At 40.0% G+C, this 20069-nt stretch overlaps 1 protein-coding gene and 1 pseudogene across 12 annotated transcripts in view; one reads left to right on the top strand and one right to left on the bottom strand.

Annotated features, from left to right (window-relative positions):
- Positions 1–1203: 1203 nt before the first annotated feature.
- LOC308252771 (dnaJ homolog subfamily A member 1-like) lies at positions 1204–18301 on the bottom strand (annotated as a pseudogene). Its single transcript has 3 exons — positions 17511–18301; positions 17264–17375; positions 1204–1394 (listed from the first exon to the last, which is right to left on the bottom strand). The product of its transcript is annotated as a dnaJ homolog subfamily A member 1-like (transcript).
- The window catches only part of ERBIN (erbb2 interacting protein), a 108046-nt gene continuing 89350 nt past the window's right edge, over positions 1374–20069 (top strand). For 10 of the 11 annotated variants that reach the window (XM_080677623.1, XM_080677622.1, XM_080677625.1 and 7 more), the window contains exon 1: positions 1374–1693. The gene's annotated coding sequence lies outside the window, so the exon portion shown is untranslated. The remainder of the gene's footprint in view (positions 1694–20069) is intronic. The other variant, XM_080677624.1, reaches the window with a different exon arrangement.

The following is a 20069-nucleotide window of genomic DNA, read 5'->3' as shown; positions in this document are numbered from 1 at the left end:
CCATATGTGTTGACAGAAAGCTTAAGCGTCTCTCTGCAATAAACGCCAACGCTGCCAGGCTGAGCGATGAGGGCCAGCGCAATTCAGCGACTGCACCGCCGACACCGCTGGCGGTGGAAGCCCGCGTCGCCTTCGGAGTGTGGCCAAGGTTTCTTCTAACAAAGGCACTACCTCGAGGCAGTTTCGCGGGCCGTCCTCCCCCGCCCACCGACAGCTTTGTCTGCCCGCCCGGGTGAGGCTGGGACTTGGCGGACCCCAGCGGCTCGTGGTGCGGGGAGCTCGGAGCCAGGGCCGGCGTGGGAAGCGCCCGGCGCCGCGCTGCGGTTTCCGGCACACCGCGCGTGCCATTAGAGGAAGCTGGAGAGTGCGGCGGAGATACCTGCAGCCTCCACATCGCCGGGACTGGAACCTGAGCACCCGCTGCAGACCCACAAAGAAACTCCTGTGGCCCGGCGGAGGCCTGCGGGCTCTCCGTCTCCCGGGCTGGCGCGGGGCGGCCGGGGGTCCTCAGCATCCCCCACCTCGGGCGGCACAGGAGCGACCGGGGCAGGGGAGGGGGGCTCAAGCCGCGCCCCTCAAGCAAAGCTTCGGCTGTCCCCGGCCCCCGGGCCGCCGCCGACGTGGGCCGCCCCGCCCCCGCGCGCGGTGACTGGCTCGCGCGCCTCGGGCCGGCCGTGGGCGGTGGGGGCGCACCCGCGGGAGGCCGCCCCGCCCCCAGCCGCCGCGCGCAGCCTCCTCCCCGCCCCCTGCTCCTGGCCGAGGCCGCCGCCGCGGAGCCTGGGAGGCAGCACCTCCCTCCGCCCCAGCCCCCTCCTCCCGGCTCCCCTCCCCTCGCTCTCTCTCGCTCGAGTGAATGTGGCGCGGCGGCGCGGGACGCAGCTTCGGCCCCTGTCGCGGCCCCGCGAGCTCGTGAGGAGACGCAGCCGCCGCCCCCTCCCCTGCGCTTCCCGGGGGAGCCGCGCAGCCGGGAAAGGACAAGGAGGGAGCGGAGGCACGGCGGCGGGAAGCCGGGAGCGGGAGAAGAGGGCTCGAGGGCAAGTGGGGAAGGCGGGGCGGGCCGGACGGAAGGACGGACGGCCCGACAGACGGCCCGCTCGCCCCCTCGGCCCCGGGCGGCGGCACGGCGAAGGGCGCGGCAGGCGCTGTCGAGACAATAACCCCGCCGCCCGGCTCCGGGGACGGCGCGGAGAAGGAGGCGGCGGCCTAGCGCGGCCGAGGTGCCAGCGCCCCGCCGCGTTCGTGTCCCCGCTGCCGGGCCCTGCCGCCGTCGGGAGAGCGGGGCGCGCCGGGGGCCCGGGCCGAGGCCGCCGCCGCCGCCCCCTCCGCCCCCTCCGCCCCCTCCCTGGCGCGAAGCTGGTTTTCCGGGTTCCCCTGGACCGAGCTGGATCCTGCCACTCGCCAAGGCCGGAAGTGAGTTTCGCACGGTAATTCCGGGCGGTGTCACGAGTGAAAAGTTTTTTTTTCGGCGGAGATCCTAGTCGGGGCTGGGAAACTCCTGCAAAACTCGAGACCCGAACGCCAGCCCTCTTCCCAGCCCCCTCCGCCGCAGCCCGCTCTTCCGACCGCGGGAGGCCGCCCGCATCCGCTCTCACCGGGAGGAATTCGGCTGGGGCCCAAGTGACTAATGAAGGGGAGGAAATCATGTCTGGCGAAGCCTTGAGAAAGCTGCCCTGAGACACCGTCCGACCGAAAGGTAATTGGCACGGAAAGTGTCTACAAGTCACAAAGCTCCTGGGCAGGAAAGAGAACATTGTTTCTTACTTTTCCCCAAGTTGTCCTAAATTCTCTTCGAACTGGGTAGTGTTTGAGGTGCTAAAGAGTAGAATTGACCCCCCACCCCACCCCCGTCCACCACCACCACCACCATCTGGACTCTAGTTATTTCAGCAGAGGTCGTAAGAATGCGGTGGGACGAAAACTTTAAAGCAATGGAAAGAAGCACAGCCTTTGTTCAGCACTAGGTCCAGAAGTTGTACTTTTCCGGAATATATACAGTGTATATGTATTTCTATTTATTAAGTTGCTGAGCCTGGCACCTTTTGCTTTGGGAGAAAGTTAGTTAGGTGGCTGCAGCGAGTGATTTGCTGCGGTTGAGATGTTTATACTGTGACCGATTATCTGGCGTTTGCGTTTAATCCTACATAGAGATTTTTTTTTTTAGTTCCAATCCTTATAAATATGTTCCGTTGGGTTTTATAAACAGGCAAGCCATTCTTAGTTGTTTTTCTAGATAGGTAGTATATTTCTTCAGTATCTGGTTCCTTTCAGGCATTTAAAACCTTGTAATAATCGTTCAGTTAATTCATTGAAAGCAGTGTCTGCTAGATTTTTCTATGTAACTGACTTAGTGGGAAGAAAAAGGAAGGAGTAGTGTTATGGATAAAGAGAATTATAATAAAAAACAAACCCTTGTAAGTGGTTGGATTTGTTAGGGCTTCTCTGCAATTGAGAACAGAACATACAGGAAGGGAAGTAAAACGCTTGAAATGATTTTCATGGGAATCATACTGACTGGTAAACAGCTGTGCTTTTTTAATAGTACAGTATTTACATTTTGGTGTTGGTCCTAAAGTTGTGGCCCGTTCAACCTAAATAACTGATAGAGGTACCCTACTCTGGGGGCAGGGATTAGTGAAGCGTGGGACACATTCCACCAGTCAGTGTTACAAACACTCTGAACCAATGGGCCATCTTTATAGATCAAACTAGTTTTGGTCGCAGCAACACAAAGTGTTTCTTCAGTGGTGTCTTTTAAAGTTTGTCTCCTCCCCCCCCCCCCCCCCCCCCGCTTACTTTTGAGGTAAAGGGAGGTGAAAGATAATACGGTGCTTTTGATTAGTTATTAAATAAATGTGATATCCTGTTGGTAGGTATATCTTAAGTATAAATTGTTTGGTTTGTCCATGCTTCCCCAAGAAAAATTGTTGGCTTAAGTTAAAAGAAAAGAAAAGGTATGTCTTAAAGAGCAGGATCAAATTGTTTCACAACTTGTTCTTTGTTATTTTGTAAGTACATTTCAGAATGGAATTCTTTTAACTGTTTGTTAGTGTATATTTTTATTTTTTTTCCCTCAGAGCTTAGTTTCTGGAAAAAAAAATTTTTTTAAGTTGGTAAGATTTGGGAACCACCCAGAAATTCCTGTTAAGCCAAAGTAGCCTTATCAAAGAATTTAAGTGCATAACTGATCTACTTTATGATTTTGGAACATATCCTTAGGCAGCGAAAGGTTATTCTTGGGCACCTGAAAGAGTGGAACAAAATAGATGGCATTGAACCTCAGTTTCCTTATATGGCTTATTCTTGGCCTCAGAGCAACAAAGCCTTAATGGAGCAAGTCTTTTATAGAGAATTATCACTTTATGAAGATGTTTCTCTGCATTAGTAAATTTTACATATGAAAAGTTTTGCAGCACTCAAACATAACTACTTAAATCCCTGTTTTTAGATCTTGTTCTTGAATTTTTTTCTTGAGGGAGCAATATGTTTGCAGAGACATTTTTTGGAAGCGAGATATTCATCGTTGTAGTTGCCATCAATGCCTCCCTGCCCCTCCACCTGAAAGGAAAAATTTACTTTGTGGATTACTTACACTTTTGTTAGTTTAACACTGAATTAACTTAATGAATATTAGGCCTTACATTATTGTCACAGTGTAAATATTTTCAAAGCCTTGTTTAAATGTGACAATGGTTTGCAAAAAAATTTTAAAAAGGTGATAATCAGTTAAAATATTTCTAAATGACTTTAAATTTTGGATATTCTTAGTATTTGTTTGGGTTTTCTTAGGTTAAATCGTCAGATCTAGAGTATTTCTAGTATTTGCTTATATTGCATAAAATGTACATTTAATAGAACTGTTTATTTGAAGGTGCTAGTTTTCAGTAGTGATAAACTTAATCCTTCAAGTAATTAATTCAAATATGAAGTCAGTCATCTGTTTGAGAAGCTGCTGCAAAGTTTTCATGTGTTTTTCTAGCTTACAGAGGTTAAAAAATGGAAAACAACATTTTATTGTATGTAATAACTATACACATTTTACATTTATCATTAGTAAGTCTCTAAAATTCAGCTATTTTAGCGATATTGGTGCTGAGCTCTTGGTAGTAAACAGTATCAGACTTTAATAAACGACTTTAACTTTTCAGAAAATTAGATGACTATTTAGGCACTTATCTTAAGTAATTGCTTATAGATAACCTGATTTAGAGTTTAAGCTATTTTTGGTTTAGAAATAGATAATGGCAATGTTTACAAAGTATTTGGGATAATGCAGAACTTTACTGGTTTTGGATGGCAAAGCACTTTTTTATATAATAGTTACTTATCTAGAATTTTTTAACACGTTTCGTTGCTTTTGACTCTTTTCCATCCATTTCTGTTACATGCTTTGTTTTTTTCTGGGAACACTGGATAAAAGCCCTAAAGATTTCCTTTTCTGACAACATATTGTTCACAATAGGTTATTCCGTTTTTGAGTGCATACTATTTGCTCTTGAATAGAAAATGTGTACATGAATTGTTGCTCTGTTATATTTGCTTTTGAATTTTCTAAGGAAATAAGCCCAGGACTTCTGCTTTCCACTTATCTTTGATTTATTCCACATTATTTGCTTTTTGTTTTTTTCTTGGTGCCTATCATCACTAATTATTGAACCATACTACATTCATGTTTCAGTCTACCTTTTAGCTTTCTCCTCTATCTTATGTTTCCTTCTTGTAAAAAAAAATCTTTTCCACTTTCTTTACTAATTCCTTTAGCTTCCTATTTTTAGTTAGCTTCATTTACTTCTCCTATTTTAGCTTTATTTACTTCCCCTATTTTCTCTATGTTCAGCTGATGTTTCTTAATTATATTTTGTTCTTCCCCTCTTCTAAACTTTATTAGTCCATGTTTATCACTTTAAAAAACCCGTTTAAAACATGAGTAGATAAAGTTTATTTTGTCAGCCCTGGGTAATTCTGAATATCCCTTTTGCATTCCAACTCAGTTTATATACCAGTATTTTAATCTGGTATTTATTAATATGTTTTGTTTTTATTTGTTCTTCGTTGCCTCAATTCTTTTTTTCCTTTAATATCCCCTTAATTACCTTTGCTAAGATCAGGTTGTTATGTACTATTGTATTAAGACTCTACCACCTATCCTTATTTTATGTGTTTGGCCTCTTAAAACACACAAACTTTTTATCTCTGTACCTACCTTCTACATTTTATTCTTTTTCTTCCTGTCTTATCTCTCAAAGTTAGATGTCTTCTCTGTCAGTGTTCCTAAAATTTGAAGTGGCCTTTCTTTGTCTGTTTTTATGGAATAAGCACAGTGAAAGTCTGTCATTCACTTTATTCTATCACTTCACGTTTTGTTCCAGGTGCCACTGGATGAAGAAGGCCTTGCCAGGCTTTATAAATAAGTGATAGCATGTAAGACAATAAAAGAGAAAATAAAAAAGTTAAGTTAATAAAAGAAGAACCTACTTACACGGAGGTTATTTCTATGACTTTAGGTGGAGAATGTATAGAAAAACTAGAAAATTAAAAGACATCTGCCCTAACTGGTTTGGCTCAGTGGATAGAGTGTCGGCCTGTGGACTGAAGGGTCCCAGGTTCAATTCCAGTCAAGGGCATGTACCTTTGTTGCGGGCACATCCCCAGTAGGAGGTGTGCAGGAGGCAGCTGATCAGTGTTTCTCTCTCATTGATGTTTCTAACTCTATCCCTCTCCCTTCCTCTCTGTAAAAAATCAATAAAATATATTTAAAAAAAAAGACATCTAAGAAATCAAAACAGGCATAATAAAGTCTGAGGACTTCATTCATAAGGCCATCCTTACGCAGAGCCCATTTAATTTTGTACACAGTAAGCTGTTTCCTGCCTTTTTGGTGTACCAGATGGGGTGAGGAGGCAGTTTGACAGCATCATAAAGTTATGCCCTAGTGTGACAGCAAGGGAATAGAAAAAAAGGAAAAAAGACTGAAAACTTCGAAAACATGGTAGTCTTGGACAACTTGCTTTGGGACAGAGTGCCGTATATATTTCATTTGTCCTTAGAAGGAGACACTCTATTATAGCATAGTATAATTAGAAGTAAATAGCCCTAAGGTCTTGGGATCTCCTTATATTCTTGCAAATTACTGAGAACCACAAAACTTTGGTTTATGTGGGTTATATTGTATTTCCCATATTAGAAATTTTAAAATTTTGAATTTAAAATGACAATAAACTATGCATAACACTGTCTTAAAAATATTTTTCAAAACAAATTTTAAGCAAAAAGTGTGGCATTGTTATATATTTCTGCAAGTCCCTTATGTATGGTTGATTAGAAAACAGCTCGATTTGTCATATCCACTTGTACGTTCAATCTTGCAGTATGTTTTGGTTGAAATATATGAAGAAAATCCAACATTACACATACAGTGTTTGAAAAGGGGAGGAGTATTTTCATAGCCTTTTTAGGTGATTGAGGGTATTCTTTGATACCATACCAAAATTTGACAAATTGTATTTTAAAGGGTAGCTGCAATGTTAAATCTGAAACCATATCAATGAATTCTTCATTTCTTGTTACCTGAAAATTTATTGTTTTTCTTGCATTTTGAATCTTTCACCTGCTCATGATTTAACACCATGTATTGGTTGTTTGAGAAGTACTGGTTCATTGAATTACACATTTCTCCCCAAATGTTGACACATTTTATTATGCATTAACCAACAAAAAAATGTTAATATCACCATTAATCTCATCAGAAAGTGTTTAATTTTGTGAAGCTCTCAAGCTCAAGTTTTTTACGATTCTAAATTTTCACTTGGAAGGTGAAGTATTAATCATTGGTAACAAACATGTTAGTATTGCAAGCTAACTTTGTTTATTTTTGAGAAGATGTCTGTCAAAGAACGGTAGGGTAGTTTGCTATTTGTTCTTTGGTCAAATGGTGTTCCATGAAAAAAGGTTAATTTCACCCATAATTCCAAAGTAATTATACAAGAGCTTTAAAGAAAGACATGTATTGAAGTGTTGAGATTTAATAAAATTAATTTTCACTGCTTCATTAGAGATATTCTTTTTTTAATGTTTATTTTTTAATTTTTTTTTTTTAATTTTAGAGTGAGAGGAAGGGAGAGGGATAGAGAGATAATGAGCCCAAAACCCAGGCATGTGCCCTGGCTGGGAATAGAACTGGTGACCTTTGGTTCATGGGTCGCGCTCAACCACTGAGCCACAGTGGCCAGACCATTAGAGATATTCTTAAATGAAAGTGGCATTTAAAAAGATGTCTGGGAGTATGTAGTGTGGTATTAGTATGGCTTGATACCACAGCTTATTGTGTGCCCTAAGGTGCTAGCATTTTTTTACCCACAATTTCTTTTGCACCATTACTGTCAATATAATAATGGGAAGGGGCAAATGATCTAGTATTATGAAAATAGTTTGACCTTGAAGACTACTTGTAAGTGTCTCAAACTTCTAGGGCCCTTAGACAACACTTGGAGAAATAGGTGGATATTGGGATTTATGGAGCTTTCATTACTTCTCTCTCTCCACCCCCCCCCTTTGCCCCCCCCCCCATTCTGGTGTCAGGGAGTATCTTGAGGCTTGATATTTTTGAGGATTTGGTATTCGGTTCTTTTTAATTATTTTCTTATTTAATGGGCGGATAGAGTTGCTAAGAGCTCTTTGCTTTTTTATAGGAGTTGATTTTATTTTTACATTTTCCTCTATTAACAGTATAGGAAATTGGATCTTATTGTACTTAGTATACCCATCAGGCTTTTGGTTTTTCCTCAGATGTTAGATTTTTTTGTTGTGGTGGTTCAAGTTTCATGTTATGGTCCAGACTATACCATATTGGTTATTTAAGTGTATTTCCCACACCTAAGTGAATCCCTATTCTTCTGGCTTTGGTTTATTTAGCTAATAGGTTTCTCTTTTAGGGTATTTGGGTTCCTTGTCCTTTAACACGTTTCCTGTCCCTCAGGACATAATATTCTCCTATTTCCACAATTATACTGCCCAAGTTTCTCTACCTACAGTATAGAGAGCTGTGCTGGAGGCCTTAAACATGGCAGCTATTCTGTGGTTTTTACTGCCTGGCTGACTGCCCAGGACACACTGCTCCCAATCCTTCTTGTTAAGAAAACTTATCCTTCTTTTGGAGATCCCACTTTTTATGCTTGTTTTGTGTATCTGGTTCCTCAGATGTGTTGTGCTTTATTATCATCCTCCTCCCCCCAGCCCCCAATTCATTTTGTATAGCCAATTCCTTTCTGTTCTCATCTGTAGATATACCACTCCCAGGTTTTTAGTACTGCTATAAATTTTTTTGTAATTCTTTTTTTCATATTTTAAAGTTTGGAACAATAACATACAGAAAAGTTGGAAGCATAGTATAAAGAACATTTTTGTTCCTGAACCACTTGACAGTAAGTTGTCCACAAGATACGTCATTAACCCCCAATACTTAATGTTTATTTCCTACAGTAAATAAGGGCATTCTCATACAGAATGGCTTCGTAACAATCAAAATTAGGAAGTTAGCAAAGAATGCATAAATTTCACCAGTTGTCCCAGTCTTTCAGAGCAAAAGGATCCAGTTTAGAACCATGCATTACATTTAGTTGCCATGTTTCTTTAATCTTTAATCTGGAACAATTTCTGCATTTACTTCCAGGGTCTTGACACTTTTGAAGATTACAGATCAAGTTATTTTATAGACTATCCCTAAATTTGCATTTCTCTGATATTCTTATGAGTATATCTTTGATTAGGTTTCATGACTAGATTTGTATTAGATCTTTGGCATGGTTATCCTGGAAGTGGTACTGCATTCTTCTCTTTGCATCTTACTAGGTTGTAGGTAGTTCCAGTTGTCCCATTGCTGGTAGTCATTGATTATGTGCGTAAGGGTTATAACTGCTAGACATCTATGTGAAGGTAATCTTAACTCATTTGTAATTAAATATTTTTAGGGTAGGTTTTTTTGAAACTGCAAATATTTTCTTCCTCACCAGATTTTTAATTTATTCACTTGCTTACACTTACACATTTATTTACCTACTAGAGGCCTGGTGCATCAAATTCGTGTACGGGTAGGGTTCCTAGGCATGGCCAGCAATCAGGGCCGATTGGGGCCTTTCGGCTGCTGGCCAGGGCCTTTCTTCGTTCCGTGTCGCCCCCTGGTGGTCAGCGCATGTCATAGCAAGCGATCGAACTCCCAGTTTCCTGGTCAAACTCCTGAGGGGACACTTTGCATATTAGCCTTTTATCTATATAGAAGATTATAGTCACTGGGTTGTACTCCATTATCTTTTTTTTTAAATCCTCACCCAAGAATATGTTTTTATTGTTTTTTGTTTTGTTTTGTTTTTAGAGAAAAAGAGAGGGGGAGAAAAAGCGGGGGAGAGGCAGAGAGGAGGTGGGAGAGAAAGAGAGAGAAGGAGGGGGGAGAGAGGCAGAGAGAAACATAGATGTGAGAGAGAAACATCAATTGATTGCTTCTCGTATATGCCCTGACTGGTAATCGAACCTATAACCCTTTGTTTTATGGGACAACACTCCAACTGAGCCACCCTGGCCAGGGCTCCATTTTCATTTATTTTGATTAAATTGTTCAAGAATCAGTACTTTTATTGTCCACATTGGATAAGTTTCTTGTGAAGATAATGTTGGAGCTCCATTTTAGTGTGAGTACAGTGATTTTGATGCAGCTGTATTTTTCCATATTGAAGTTATGTTGTTTGCATAATCCCAAAGTTTGGAGCATGTGTCTATCCTCCTGATAATGATGTCCTTGGAATGTCAAACCTTAAGAGTAATTCTACTAGTAGAACCTTGGTGTATCTGGTGGTGGGATGTGGAGGAGGTTGTTTTGTTTGTATTAGCCAGCAATAAACTTGTAATCTAAAAATGAATCTCCTTGACAAGGCTAACACCTGGCCTAGAAAAAGTTAGTTTGACTTCCCCATCCCTGAAGATTTTGGAACTGGTTTAAGAGGCATACTGGGATATCTTTTTGTGACTAGAATAGATTTACTCTCAGTTTTCTAGGAAAAGATAAGGATCCTGGCTGCAGCAAATGGATTCTTTGGGTGCCCTGTTAATCTCTGGAGACTTAAAAAGCTTTAGTTAATTGTCCTGGGGCTAACTGCAGAATAGCAGAGACTGTGTATAGTAGATACAGTTAGATTTGTTAGATACCTGATATCAACACAGTGTCTTGTTTGCTCTTTCTTTTGAAAACAGTTCCCAAACCAGAAACTCTGGGATTCTTCTTCGTTATCTGCCTAACCTTAGTTATTAAAATTAATACTATTTCTAGCAAGTCTAACTTTTAAGCATTATGGAGTGAGATACTTTAAGGTAGGCTAGGAAGGCTAGATATGGAACAAGCAGTGAGAAGCTTTTGATAGGTAAAGGGCTAAAACAATTACCTTAATTTTTTTTCTGGTTATAAAAATTCAAATACAGAACTTATAGAAGATGAAAAGTCTCCATAATCCCATTTCCCAGAGATACTCTTGTTAGTGTGTTTTGTATTTTTGGACATTTATATGCATTACAGCATAACTGTGTACATGTATATACATGTACATTTATAAGTATCTTTAAAAATGGGAGATTTATATATAAGGGAATTTAGTATATATATGTATGTGTGTGTGTTAGCATTAGGATTGTTTCTAGGTTGTTACACATGACAATGCTGTACAGAATATAGGTTTATTCTTTTTTAAATATATTTTTATTGATTTCAGAGAGGAAGGGAGAGGGAGAGAGAGATAGAAACATCGGGATCAGAGAGAATCATCGATTGGCTGCCTCCTGCATGCCCCCTACTGGGGATTGAGCCCACAAACTGGGCATATACCCTGCTCGGGAATTGAACCCTGACCTCCTGGTTCATAGGTCCATCCTCAACCACTGAGCCATGCATACTCACAACTCTTGTGGCTCCTTAACTGCCTTTCGGTTTATCTCTGAAAAAACCCCCAATACTAATTGTAAACATTTTCCTTGAACTGCTTAGTATTTAGTGTGATGCACAATAATTATGCATATCATTAACAGTTATTTTGGTCTTTTATTTGATTATAATAGTAAACTCTAGTTATGTAGTTTATACACCTAATAAATATTTCCCAAGAGCTCTTTGCCACTGCTTACACCCTAGGGTTTATTTTTGTTAATTTTCATGTTTCATTGACCTTGGTATTATCCTTGATTGTAATATATTTAATAGATGGTTTGGTATAAATGAAAGATATATTCTCCAGAATGCTAATATTTTCTTCATATTCAGTAGATTTTATCACTGAAAGTGACTTAGAAATAGTCTGTTCATATAACCTTCTTCCTTTTCTTTTTAATTATCAGAAGAGGAAACTATTGGCCCAGAGGGGGAAGTGAAATCTTAGAGGTCATCTAGATTGTTAGTGACATAAATGAGATTAGAAAAATAAATTCAGGTTTCCTGATTATTGGTTTTCCCCTTATGCCAGCATTTTCCTAAGTATGTTATGAAGTGTACAGTTTCTTTGGAATAGCACTGTTTTTTATGTGCCAAATGTTCATTTTTATTTTACTTTATTTTATTTTGTACCTCCTTTCAATTTGCTTCTCCTCCTGTCCCCCAGCTTTATTGAGATGTAATTGACATATAACATTGTGTAAGTTTAATGTTTACAACATATTGATTTGATGTACTTACTTTGCAATATGATTACCACCATTGAGTTAAGTATCACCTCTTATTCCACTATGTCACATAATTGCCTTTTCTTTTTTTGTGGTGAGAATATTTAAGATCAATCTGTTAGCCACTGTCAAGTATTGTTAACTGTATTTGATCCCCAGAACTATAGTTTGTTTTTTCCTTCCCAACTATACTTCTAACTGGAAGCTAGAATAGCACTATTTTCCAAATGTTTTCAATAGATGTTATAAAATAAAGTTTTGAGTACATAAATAAGGAAATCTTGTGTTAATATACTTTTTTCCCTCTTTGGCAGATGTCAGTTCTTCATAGATGATTGTTTTAAATTTTAGAAATAACTAGAATAACATCTCAATTTACAAAAAAAATGTTAGCATCAATATCTGAGCCAAGAAGTTCTATGGAGCCCTGGCAGGGTAGCATTGTCCCTGATATACCAGGCTGTGGGTTCAATCCCAGTCAGGCCACATAAAAGAATTAACCAGTGAACACTCAAATAAATGGAACAAGAGATCGATGTTTCTCCTCCCCCTTCCTCTCTCTCTCTCAAATCAATACATTTAAAAAAAGTCCCATGATAAGATTTATCCTAAAGCAGTATGTAATTTATAATTTTAGATTTTAAAATATATACTTTATTTTTAGTAGTTTCAACTTTATAGGAAAATTGAGAAAGTAGAGAGTTCCCATAAACTTCACTGCCCCCATTTTTCCTGTTAACTTATATATTTGTTAAAATTGGGGAACAGTTATTGGTACATTATTAACTCACACATTACATTACAATATTAACTCACATTATATTACATTTACTTTAAGGTTTACTCTTTGTGATGTACATTCTATGGGTTTTGACACATGTATAATGACATGTATCCACTATTGTTGGCTAGAATAGTAACAGTGTATTCAGTGGTGATAATTTATGGCTGAGTGAAATTAAAGGAGGAGAGGGAGGAATTGGAAATACTTTGTTATAAGGTACTTGCACTATTTGAGAAAATCAAATTGCTTTTTTACTGGCACATATACAGGAATAATGTAACATCGATGTTCAAGTTACCTAAATTGAATGTTTGGAAACTAATTTTTAAAGAGATGATAAACTTTTGGTAATTTGCATTAACAGTTTCTGGAAAATTTAAATGTCCTGTTTTATATCTGAGAAACTGGCAGAAGTGGAAGCATTCTCTTCACTAATTTTTTAGTTATTGTTCTACTCATCCATCAAGTCCAATTCAAGTACCATTGTTTCCACTGAAACTTTTCCAGATATTTAAGAAGTTTTCCCTTCTTTGGAGTTTTAACTTAAAATCCTTTTTTTCATTGTTTTTCTTACTTATTGAATTTATTGACATTGGTTAATTAAATCATATAGGTTTCAGGTGTACAATTCTATAATACATCATCTGTATTTAGTATTGTGTGTTCACCATCCCAAGTCAGGTCTCCTTCCATCACCATCTATACCTCCCTATACCCCCATCCTGTTTTCCCTCTGGTAATCACCATACTGTTGTCTGTGTCAATAGGTGGGTTTTTTGGTGTGTGAGTGTGTGCCAGTCAAGACCATTCATCTTTAGAACTCTGCATCTTGCAGAATTGCAATTTTTTATACGTTAAACAATAGCTTCCCATTACTTTCTTCCTCCCAGCTGCTGGCAGCCACTATTCTTTCTCTCCATATGATTGTGATTACTTGAAGTGCCTCATATAAATGGAATCAAAATATTGTCTTTTTAGATCTGGCTTATTTTACTTAATGTCCTCCAAGTTCATCCGTGTCAAAATTTCCTTTTTGAGACTGAGTATTCAATTGAATGTACCTTTTTTTTTTTTTTTTGCTTAATTCATCTGCCGAGGACAGCTGGGTTGTTTCCATGTTTTAGTTCTTGCTTAGCATCACTTTGAATATTTCTTGCCACTCCCTTCTGGCCTGCAAAGTTTCTGTTGAGAAATCAATTGACAGTCTTATAGGAGCTTCCCTTATAGGTAACTAACTGCTTTTTTCTTGCTGCTCATAACATTCTCTTTTGTCTTTAACCTTTGGCATTTTGATTATGATGTGCCTTGATGTGGGCCTTGTTTGAGACACTGTGCTTCCTGGACTTGTATGTCTATTTCCTTCACCAGGCTAGGGAAATTTTCTGTCATATTTTTCACATAGGCTTTCAAGTTCTTGCTCTCTCTCTTTTCTCCTTCTGGCATCCCTATGATAATGAATGTTGGTACTCTTGAAGTTGTCCCAGAGGCTCCTTATACTATCCTCATTTTTTTGGATTCTTTTTCTTTCTAAGGTTTTTTATTAATTTTTAGAGAGAGAAAGGGAGAGGAAGAGAGAGAAACATCAATGTGAGACATTAATCAGCTGCTTTCTGCATGCCTTCCACCAATCCCCCCAGGATTGAGCTCATAACCAGGGCATGTGCCCTGACTGGGAATCAAACCAGTGACCTTTTGGTACACGTGACAAGGCTCAACCAACTGAGCCACACCAGCCAGGGCTGGGTTCTTTTTCCTTTTTGCTGTTCTGACTGGATGTTTCTGCTCCTTATCTCTATCAAATCTCTGATAGGATCCTCTGCTTCATCTACTCTACTGTTAATTCCCTGTAATGTATTCTTCATTTCTGACTGGTTCCTTTTTATGTTTTTAGTTTTGTTTTTAAGTTTCCTATTTCTTGGTTGAAGGTCTCACTGAGTTCAACTACTGTTCCCCTAGTTTATTAAGCATCCTTATAACCAGTGCTTTGAACTCTGTGCCTAGTAGATTGCTTGTCTCCATTTTGTTTAGTTCTTTTTCTGGAGTTTTGTTCTTTTCTTTCATTTGAGACATGTTTCTTTGTCTCCTCATTTTGGCAGCCTCCCTGTATTTGTTTTTATGTATTAGGTAGAGCTATAAAGTTTCCTGAGCTTGGTAGAGTAGCCTAATGTAGTATGTGTTTCCAGTGGCACAGCCTCCCCATTCACCTGAGTTGGACATCCCAGGTGTGCTTCTCCCCTGTCCCCCCATGTGCACTGTGTGCACCCTCCTGTTGTAGGTGACTGTGAAGCAAGGCCGGCTGCCACTAGTGCTGGGCCTGAGGCTACTTATGATTGGTATGGGCAATATGCTGCTTGTTTGAGAGATTTTAGAAAAGTCTGAAGCATTCAAAGACAGGCCCCTACACATGGAAAAAGCCACTGGAAACAGCTTGGGTGGGACCTCAAGTTGGGTTCGGCAACAGTGATAGCCAGGTTGATGGAGACTCAGATATGGCACCTGTCTGCCAGCTCTGTGGGGAAGGGCTCAGGAAAAAAAAATGCCCTCTGCCAGTACTTCTGTCTGGGAGAAAGCTGCCTGTCCAGCTCTCATCCTGATGCCAGACAGTTCAGTTCTTCCCTGTATGTCTCTGGTTCCCTTCAGGGAGCTGCAGCCTCCGTGCCTGGGCCCTTTAAGAGGAACATCTGGGACTCCAGCAGCCCTCTGTCTCACTCACCCACAATCCCCACTGGTTTTTACAGCTAGAATTTATAGGGTCTCCTCTTCCTGGCACTGGAACTGTGGACTGGGAGGTCTGGTGTAGGGCTGGGATCCCTCACTCCTCTGGGGGGTTCTCTGCAGCCCAGATATCCCTTCTGATGTTTCTGTGAGTGTGGGACCAGCCCCTCCTACCAGCCTTGATGTGGCTGCTCCTTTATATCCTTAGTTGTAGGACTTCTGTTCAGCTAGCTTTCTGAACAGAAATGGTGGTTCTATATGATGGTGGTTCTATAGTTGTAATTCTGATGTGGTGTGGGAGGATTCCAGTACTGCATTTACCTACACCATCATCTTGACTGGAAGCCCTCTTTCATTCGTTTAACAAGTTTTTTACAGAGCAAGATTTTTCATTTTAAGGTCCAATTTATTGGTATTTTTATTGTGCTGTTTTTAAATATAAGATGCTTTCCTTATCTCTGTGTCCTGAAAAATTTCTCCTATAAATTTTTCTGAAAGTCTTAACATTTTACATTTATTTTTTTTCTTGTAGGCAGTATATTAAGGAGACACCCATAAATTTCAAGAATTGCTTAATTTCTGGTACCCAGTTTTAAGTTTGGGAACATGACTTTTGGTTGCTGTTAATCCTCATCTGAGGATTGTTTTTCCATTGCTTTTCAGAGAGAGTGAGAGAGGAAGGGAGGGAGAGAGAAACATCTATGTGAGGCAGATACACTGACTGGTTGCCTCCAGCATGCATCCATACGGGGCAGGGAGTAAACCTGTAACCCAGTTACGTGCCCTTGACTGGGAATCAAACCTGAGACCCTTCATGCATAGGGCCAGTGCTCTAGCCACTGAGAAACACTGGCCAGGGCAGTACATGACTTTTAAACTACAATTAAGGCTATTCATAATAATTTGTTATACTACCAGCATTCAATCACAGTTACTTTGAAGCACAAGTTAAATGGTTTAAAGCAGTGGTTGCCAACCTTTCGGACCTCGCGGACCACCGGTTGGCGACTGCTGGTTTAAAGTAAGCCTGTAACATACCTAAAAAAACACCTTCATGTCTCGGACATGCAAATTGTCCATGTAAAAGTATCATCACTCTTAACTTCTAAGTTAGCCTGCATGGAAGTCACTACTCTGAGGCTTATCATTTTGCAAAGAGAAGGTAAAAATGTAACCAAGGACTGATACAGTTACTATATTTTTAAAAAGATGGCATGGAGAAGGGATTCATAGGTGCAATTCTATAAGTGCAAGCCCTCAAGAAGCAGCTTATTATGATAAACCCCTTCTTTTGAAAGGTATCATTTCTATCACTGATACCTCAGGGTAAATTATATGCCATGCCATCTTCAAATAACAGTTGAGGCAATAGAATAAATGCAGAGGTATCACAATGAATCCCACTTAATGCAACTATACAGACTAACACTTCTCTACAAATTAAGTTCTTTGCCTTCTGACTGCCAATTAAATTAAGGGCCACAGACCAAAGTCAATTCATAGACCTTAGCATTTCAGTAAGCTATTCCATGTACATAGCTGAAATGAATTACAAAATATGGCCTATCAAATGCTAGGGAAAATTATTAAAGGTGGTTTTTACAGGTATTAAACTTACCTTGCACGCTGAAGTTATAAATACAGGGCAAAGTCAGAGCTTTTATATTTGAGTTTATTCATCATTTAACTGTTAAAGCACTACTATAAGTTGAATATTAAAACAAAAGCAATAGCAAGTGGTAGGTATATTATGATTATAGTTACTAACTCATTCACTACTGCATATAAAATGCCAACAGTGAGTTTTATTTACTGGCCCCTTTAAGAAGTCTGACACTAGCCAAAACCGGTTTGGCTCAGTGGATAGAGCGTCAGCCTGCGGACTGAAAGGTCCCAGGTTTGATTCCAGTCAAGGGCATGTAAATTGGTTGCGGGCACATCCCCAGTGGGAGGTGTGCAGGAGGCAGCTGATCGATGTTTCTCTCTCATCGATGTTTCTAACTCTCTATCCCTCTTCCTTCCTCTCTGTAAAAAACCAATAAAATATATTTAAAAAAAAAAAAAAAGAAGTCTGACACTGAACACTACTCCTATGATAAATTGGCATGCCTTCATTTAGCATGCACTTGATAACTCTGACAATCAGACCTGGATGAGAGGTAATGACTGTGGTTTGGTTGTCAAGAGTAGCTATGGCTTTTTTTTTTTTTTTTTTTTTAATAAGGGAACGCTTTACGAATTTGTGTGTCATCCTTGCACAGGGGCCATGCTAATCTACTCTGTATCGTTCCAATTTTAGTATATGTGCTGCCAAAGCGAGCACAGCTATTGGCTTTTGAAAGGCACACAGTGCTTCCACCAGCTGTATGCCCATACACTCAGAAAGGTCGTCTCCTTGTCTATTGAAAACAGCATGGTCCTTCTGATCTAAAACAGTGATAATATTTCCTGGCTCCAGTCCTGGTTTTTGGTGTCCTTCATCATGGAATGTTATCTTCTGGTCATCTTTCATACCTTTGTCAAATGTGAACTTCTAGAATCTTCTTCTCTCCAACTGTCTTCCTTCCATTGCAGCTTTTGCATCTGTCTTCAGTGCATCTGGCCTGGCAGTCCATGCACACAGACTGAATTTGCTAAAGGTCCCATATGATGAATTCTCATTTGCATCCCAGTACCTCCCAGATTGGGCCAGTACTCTACTGCTCCTTTCTTCTCACCTGGGTCTTCACATTTGTTACAAATCATACTTGTTTGCTGAGCTAGTTTTCTGGTTGCACCATTATATAAATCTAAGGTTACTGAGAGCTGATGCTGCTTTTTATCTGCATCCTTCCTCCTCCTCTAAAGAATATATCAAAGATGTCCATGGGAGAGCCAAAACTGCCCCCTCTCCACCTTCTTTAATTGACTGTTCTCCTCCTTTGTCATATAATTCCCTTTTCTTTGCATCAGAGAACACTTCATAAGCTTGAGAAATCCATTTAAACTTCTCTCCTTCATTTGGATTCTTATCAGGTGGTACTTCAAGGCCAGCTTCCTGTAACCTTTCAGTTCTTCTTGGGTGGCATTGGGTTTGACTCCCAGAAAATCATAGTAAGTGGTTTCTTTTACCATTTTTGACAGCCAGTGAGCAGTCCACGGCTGGTGTAGGGGAGTGGGAAAGAGCCCATTGCTGTGTGCAGCTTGGGCAGCCGTGCTCCCATTGAGCATTCTGGAAAGTCCCACCAACATTTTACATTCAAATCTGTAATCCATTTTGAGTTAAATTTCAAATAAGGGGTAAGATTTAGGTTAAGGTTCTTTTTTTTTTTTTGGCCTATGGATGTCCAGTTGCTTCAGCACTGTTTCTTAGAAAGGCTGCATTTTTCCTCTGTGGAACTGCCGGCATCTTTGTTGAAAATCATTTGGAAATATTTGTGTGGATAGGCATTTTTTTAAATAAGGAAAGGTACAAAATAGTAAAAATCACATGCAATTCCACTCCTCTGAGATAATCTTCTATCTATAATAATAAAAGCGTAATATGCTAATTAGACCAGATGTCCTTCCAGACGACCTTCTGGACGAAGCTGGGGCTGCAAGGGAAGCCCGGTTCCCAGGTGCCTGCCTGCAGCTGGAGGGAAGCCTGGGTCCCGGGTGCCAGAAGGAAGCCGATAGCCAGGGGAAGGAAGGTCTACTCTTGCATGAATTTTGTGCATCAGGCCTCTAGTCTATTAATATTTTGTTGAGTTTCTTTCTAGTCTTTCCTTAAGCCTGTGTGTATGTGCATAAGATGATATATTTTTTGTTTTAAAAAACAAACTGTTCTTAGCTTTTTGTTCTTTTATTATGAGCAATTTTGTTTTATGTAGCTCTGCTGTCATTTGTTATTGATGAGATTTTATAGTATTTCCATTTGTTTTTTTATAGCATAATATTCAATGCATAATGAATAGATTCTCAGTTTTAACTTGTTAAATTAATTTAGACATTCATCATTTACCTTAAAAAGGAAATAACTCTACTTTACTTTTTGTCCACTTTTTAACCTATTTCTGCCAAGCATTGCAGTATGTACTAATATAGTATTGGGCACTTCAGAGTAGAGTACTTCTTTGAATTGTATAAGGTGAAGAGATTTCATTGTATCAATTTACAGAGCACAGTTGCTTTCTACGCTTTGGGTATCTATCTTACCTTGTCTACTTCCTAAAGTAGGAGCAAGGATTTGAGGCAGGTTTCTGTAGATTCTATTCTCCTAGCTTACAAGTTATATATAGCAATAGCATTTACACATCTACCTTGTGCTAAGGACTGTTCTAGGCTCCAGGGAGAGGACAAGGAACAAATACTATATGAAGTCCTGCCTAATTATGTTGTAGGCCAGTGGTCGGCAAACTGCGGCTCGCGAGCCACATGTGGCTCGTGAGCCCCGGTTTGCCGCTCTGTTGACTAATGAGTTTGCCGACCATTGTTGTAGGCTCTAAGTAGCACCACCTTTATTCTAGTAAAGGAAGAAACTGAGGAATTCTTTTCCTTTGTCAGGGTCCACTGTGCCATACAGCCTCTTCATTTATGTCATTAGCTTGCTGTGTAACTCTCCAAGTGTGTTTGCTTGTTTGGTTGGCTTGGGGATCTTTTGAAATGATACTTCAAGGGCAAACTTTAAAAAAAACACTAACTGTTCTTTTATTTGTTCACCATATGATGGAATTATTTAAATAAGATCTCTGTATGTTCAATTTGACTATTTTGACTATTATTTTAATATTTCTTCTTAAAAATAAGATTTGAGGTGATTTTTTAGTAGGATGTGAATACTCTAGTTAATAGGATTGGAAAATCAGATCCAAAAAAAGGAGTGAGGAACTACGTAACTTTTAAGTAATTTAGCATCATTGCT

This window comes from Plecotus auritus, assembly GCF_963455305.1.
Source record: "Plecotus auritus genome assembly, chromosome: 7".
NCBI classification, from domain to species: domain Eukaryota; kingdom Metazoa; phylum Chordata; class Mammalia; order Chiroptera; family Vespertilionidae; genus Plecotus; species Plecotus auritus.
The sequence above is the reverse complement of the archived record's forward strand: the minus strand, read 5'-3'. Positions and strand labels throughout refer to the sequence as shown.